Source organism: Lactuca virosa, chromosome 2 (assembly GCF_052849685.1).
Source record: "Lactuca virosa cultivar CGN04683 chromosome 2, Lactuca_virosa_CGN04683_v6, whole genome shotgun sequence".
NCBI classification, from domain to species: Eukaryota; Viridiplantae; Streptophyta; class Magnoliopsida; order Asterales; family Asteraceae; genus Lactuca; species Lactuca virosa.
Window position 1 is genome coordinate 28302723 of NC_136427.1, and position 5979 is coordinate 28308701.

The 5979-nt window shown below is 40.8% G+C and overlaps 1 long non-coding RNA gene across 1 annotated transcript; it reads right to left on the reverse strand.

Moving 5' to 3' along the window:
- Positions 1-254: 254 nt before the first annotated feature.
- Positions 255-2035, reverse strand: LOC145156281 (uncharacterized). The gene is made up of 2 exons (XR_013736583.1): positions 1965-2035; positions 255-381 (listed from the first exon to the last, which is right to left on the reverse strand). It is a non-coding gene; the product is annotated as an uncharacterized LOC145156281 (long non-coding RNA).
- Positions 2036-5979: the final 3944 nt, after the last annotated feature.

The following is a 5979-nucleotide window of genomic DNA, read 5'->3' on the forward strand; positions in this document are numbered from 1 at the left end:
ATTTATTTTCTAAAAGTATATTTATTTGAAAAATGCACAAATCAGAGACTATTAGTCCCAATTGTGTTTATAGTTTATATATCTTATGTGGTTTGATATACTTAATTCACTATAAACTGTGCTCTGATACCAATCTGTCACACCCCCAAACCAAGGATGGCGGAAACGTCCGGGGGTGGAGGACTTCATGTATAGTATCATAACAACAATTGTAATAGTAATTCAAGAAAATACAACCAACATATATATAATTGAAAAAAGTTACATCATTGTATGAATTACATGTTTACGAATCAATTACAATATATTGACAAAATATGAAATAGTAGACGCCTTAGCGTCCCATCCTCAAAAGCACTTGATTACCTGTTTGATGATTTCCTGAGAATACAAGTTGTTTGAAAAAGTGTCAACACAAAGGTTGGTGAGTTCATAAGCTTTTGTTTGGTATTATTAAAAGCCTTTCGTTTGTGAAAGTAGTATTTGTGTTAGAAAATCCAATATTTTCCTTAATGTGTAAATGTAGTCTTAAAACCCAAAGACCGAAATGTACAAGTAATTTGTCATATTTATAGTAAAACAATGCAAGTTTAAATCGACATAAACTCGTTAAATTTTAATGAAGTTCCCGTAAATTCCAATGTTTATTAATACTTTATGTGAGTTATTATAACCATGCTATGACCTAGTTGGCCTGAAACGACGTTCTTCAGGCGTCGGAAATGTTATGACATTTGTCACCCCAGACCTGCCGGTCTAGCTGTTGCATGCAGCTTAGGTGTGGGTTTGTCAAACCCAATATAGATCTATACACAAGTATCACGCTCTCCCTCAAGGAGACTCTGGTTACAATACAGGACTTAATGGTAATTTGAAGTAAATGTCTCACAAAGTAATTAACGGAATTACGTGTTATGAAAACTTGGTACCGTATGGCCGTACCTTGCTTAATGAAAATATCCTTTGTATAAATGTACCCTTTTTCAATGTATGTGCTATGTAATGTATCATAAACTATACCTATTATAGTTTATCAACCAAGGGTAGTACGTAGTAATGTATGCAAACTATATTTAAAATAGTTTATTAAATGTTTGAATGTATCGTTAACGGAAATACGTGTTATTAAAACTTGGTACCGTATGGCCGTACCTTGCTTAATGAAAATATCCTTTGTATAAATGTACCATTTTTAAATGTATGTGTTATGTAATGTATCATAAACTATACCTATTATAGTTTATCAACCAAGGGTAGTACGTAGTAATGTATGCAAACTATATTTAAAATAGTTTATTAAATGTTTGAATGTATCGTTATACTTTGATTATAATCACTTGTTATTCTTTATATTCAATATGTCCAAATCCATTTGTAAACTGATGTGTGTCCATATATTAAGATAAAATGACATATATTGCAATAACATATAATCATATAAAGATATACACCTTGCTCAACATGTTACAAGGTGAAATGAAATTGACAGCAACTTTTTGTTGAAAACAGTTTCTGTTACTGTTTTTAGAAAATTTATAGAAAAATCATCAAAGCTCCAAATCCAAATCCGCAAATTTTGAGAGTTTGGAATATGAGTCTAGTTTGTTTGTAAATTTTATCAAGATTTTTAGTCATCTCTAACAGAGGTGAAAATGTCCATAATCACAGACTGGTCCGGGTTTGCCTCTGAAATGGTAGACAGTTTTGTAAAAATCACCATAAATTGTAGAAACATCATATGGGGATGTTCAAGTAGCCATTTTAAAGCTAAGAGTTTGAACTACTTGCACCTGGAACAGTTTTGAAAACTAAATTATTTAAGTTGACCAAAACAGTCCGTGATTGAAGTCTATCTTTTCTGATGTAATCTGTTAGAAAAAGTTTAATTGTGTTCTTGATGAGTTTGCTTGTATTCCCCCCTTAAAAACTTAAGAAAACATGTAAATGTAGGGGTATGAACTCACCTTATGTGGTTTCAGTAGATGAAAGTGAGAGAGAGGAAGTGTTCAACCCAAGAACACTAAGAAGATGTCTTGATGATTCGAGAATCTAACACCGAATAAGATGGAACTTGTGTAAGATATCAATGTTTTGAGTAGAATGGAGTTTAATAATTATGTGAATGATGAAGATACTTACTAATTGAAGAGAGAAATCCCTGGAGATAGCCTTGAAGTTCTTGAAGTTGAGAGAAAAGATGAGAGAATTTTGGAGAGTGTTCTTGGTTGCTAAGTGTAGAATGAAAGAATTTTATGGAGAATGAGGAGAGAGGATCAATCCTCCAGCTCTTAGAACGTGGGAAGAGCTGGAAATTGGGTGTAAAGGTCCACTAAGGAGACAAGGGGTAGTGGGAAAGAGTGGCTAATCATAGAGTGAGGTGGTGGTGGTTTGCTTTTGCCATAAATTAAGGAAAAACAAATATTCCCTCAATAATTAGTTCAACCGCTAATTATTTTAATATATTTTATAAAAACCCTGGAGATTTATATATTTTGGGGCCTTAGTTTATAAAATAAAGTTTTGGGTGAAAATCCCACGTTAAAATAATGAAAAACGGAGTTAAAACGAAGTTGTAGTCGAAAACCGGGAGAAAAAGCTGAATCTGCGAAGTTGCTCGGTCCTGGGCCGAGGTTCGGACCTGAGGCTTCGGACCTGAGGCTTCGGTCCTGAGGCTTCGGTCCGAGGCTTCGGTCCTGAGGCTTCGGTCCGAGGCTTCGGTCCTGAGCACTTCGGATGCGAGGCTTCGGTCCTGAAGCTTCGGTTTTGGGTCCTTAAGGCTATTTTACCCGTTTTTACCCCGTTTCAAGTGGTTTTTGACCCGGTTAAGGGTCGTGATGACCCGAATGATGACAAAAAGTTAAAGGAACTTTTGAGAGAGATTTGGGAGAGATTTCTAATAGAGAGAGATTGAGTGAAAGAGATTGAGAGAGAGTTCTTTTGAGACCTTTTTGAGTGTTTGGCTTTGAAACGCAAGGTCCGTAAACCCCGTTAAGCCATGATTTAGTGTCCTACACAATCCCGATGATTGTGCAATAGTGTTTTATCGCTTTGGTTCGTTGTTTAGCACTGTTAAGGCTAAGGAAAATCAAACACATGAATTTTCGAAATGATGTTTTCTCATTAAAATAGCGAATTGTACAGTGATTACATAACGTAAACCCTAACATACAAGGGTTATTGGAGTTGACCGGTTTGACTTGTTGACTTTGTTTGACTTTGACTTGACCGAAATTTGACGGTTGTCACAGGTCATACCCAAGTTTGTAAGTCTGGTGGTGCGTGCCTCAAGTGCGGAAAGGAGGGGCACTATGCGAGGGATTGTCGCCAGTTGGCCCTAGTTCAGGATGTAAGGATTTGTTATCAGTGCCATCAGGTTGGTCACGTCAAGGCCAACTGTCCAGAGCTTGTTACATTGAGGACTACTTTCGCGGGTCAGGGTAGAGTAGAGCCTTCAAGGACTCAGGGACGTGCCTTCCAATTTACGGCAGAGGAGGTCACGATAGCACCAGATGCGGCGGCAGGTATATTTCCATCTTTGATCTTACTATTTATGATTATATTGTGAATTTTCCACCTCTTTCTACATGAGTCATTAGAACTGTAACAACGTAAATTTTCAAAACAATTTTTCATTTAAAAACATACTTTCATTCACACGATAATCATAAAAACATAATGTATCCACTGTAACATAACAAAACATGTCCCAAAATCTCAATATCATAAACTCCATAAGTGTGTACGGATCATGCCGGCGCCTTCCCGCGATCCTCGCTAGCACCTGAAACACATCACACAACAACTGTAAGCATAAACGCTTAGTGAGTTCCCCAAAATACCACATACCCCACATACGCCTTTCCAGGCTACAACTCTGTAGGATCTTCCGATCCATGTGTCTCAGGGGACTTCCGTCCCAAATTCCGGTAGACCTTCCGGTCCTTAACCTCTTGACCTTCCGGTCCATATCATCTCGACCCTCCGGTCCTTACCATACGTAACATACATAGCACATACATACATATCATCTTGACCTTCCGGTCCTTATCATTCATAGCATACATAACACATACATATCACATAACCGCATATAGCACATACATCATAGCATACAAGACCTTCCGGTCACACATAGGTACCCTTCGAGGTAAAGTATAGTGAGAAGACTCACCTCAATGAAGTCGGATAACCTCTCGTGCTCAACGTCCCGACTTAGCCTCCTCCTATTATTCAAATAACATTCCCGATCAATACTCTCTCATGATCTCATCTCTACAGACTGGGTAGAAGGCCAGTCTACCTTTCCCTGAACTCTCCTGAATCAGTCTTGACCAGAACCCTAAAGTCAACGAAATTCAACGGTCAACTTTGACCCGACTCGCCGAGTGCACTAGGGTGACTCGGCGAGTACACGCCTGCCCTCTTCGCCCCTGGTCCTCTCTTGACTCGCTGAGTCAACCCTATACTCCACGGGTCGTCACAGGTCGCGAGTCGCGGGGCAACACGACTCGACTCGTCGAGTCTGCTCATGGACTCGGCGAGTTCATTCCATGCTCACACTCAAATGAACTTCTGAGGTCAGATCTGTTCCTCTAATCCATAGATCTAACCTTCCCAAGCTCAATAAACACGTAAAGGTTCGAACTTGATACTCATGCAACGTCCAAATGACTCTACTTTATGATTTAGCCCCAAATACAACATCCTAAGTCCATTTCTTTCATATCTCATCATAAAGCAAGATGGATAAGGTTCTCTGGACCACTATGGGTCCAGATCTGAAGCCTAAACATGATAAGGGACCATATCTCCAACAAATCATTCCAATAAAGGGTATAGAAAACCCTAGATCCATGGATTCTTTAAGAAAACAGAAAGAGGATCGATATGCTACCTCAAAGATGATTCCCTTTGCTTGAAAACCACAGATGTGCAACCTCGTTGGCCTCCTCTAAGCTGGAATCAACTTCTTCTTGCAAAACCAACCCACAAAGGTCCGATAATGGCTTATTCTCTCTCTCAAACGCTCAAGCACTATTAGGGTTTCTCTCAAGGGTCTAGTAGCCGCAAATGGTGGCTATAAGGGTCCTTAAATAGGTCCCAAACCTGAGAAATTAGGGTTTCATTAAACAGCGTGGACTCGCCGAGTCCAAGCATGGACTCGCCGAGTCCTTCATTAAATCAGACCAAAGCATGCGCGATCCCACTCGGCGAGTCTGGGCGCCTACTCGCCGAGTCCCTCTCTAAAATTCAATTTAAAATACTTAAAATAAGATACATGGGAATCCGGATGTTACAATTCTCCCCCACTAGAAACAGACTTCGCCCTCGAAGTCCTGCTCGACAAACAACTCCGGATGTTGCTCCCGCATCTCCAACTCCGGCTCCCAGGTCAGCTCGGACCCCTTCCGATGTTGCCACTGGACATGCACCAGTGACACCTCCTTGTTCCTCAGAACCTTGATCTTCTGATCCCGGATCGCGATTGGCCTCTCCGCATAATTCAGGATCGCATCCACCTGAATATCATCCAGTGGTACCATCGCCGACACGTCGGCTATACACTTCCTCAACTGGGACACGTGGAAGGTATCATGAATCTGGCTCAACTCCGCAGGTAGCTCTAACCGATATGCTACCTTGCCCACCCTCGCGGTCACCCTGAATGGACCGATGTACCGGGGCCCCAGCTTGCCCCTCTTCCTGAATCGGATCACTCCTTTCCAAGGAGATACTTTCAGGAGTACAAAGTCCCCCACCTGGAACTCCAGCTCGGATCGTCGCCGATCTGCATAACTCTTCTGACGACTCTGAGCCGTCAGTACTCGCTGTCTCACCTGCTGTATCTGCTCTGTCGTCTGCAGCACTATCTTAGTGCTACCCATCACACGCTGCCCTACCTCTCCCCAACAAATGGGAGTCCGACACCTCCTCCCATACATCAACTCGAAGGGAGGCATTCCAATACTAGAATGGTGG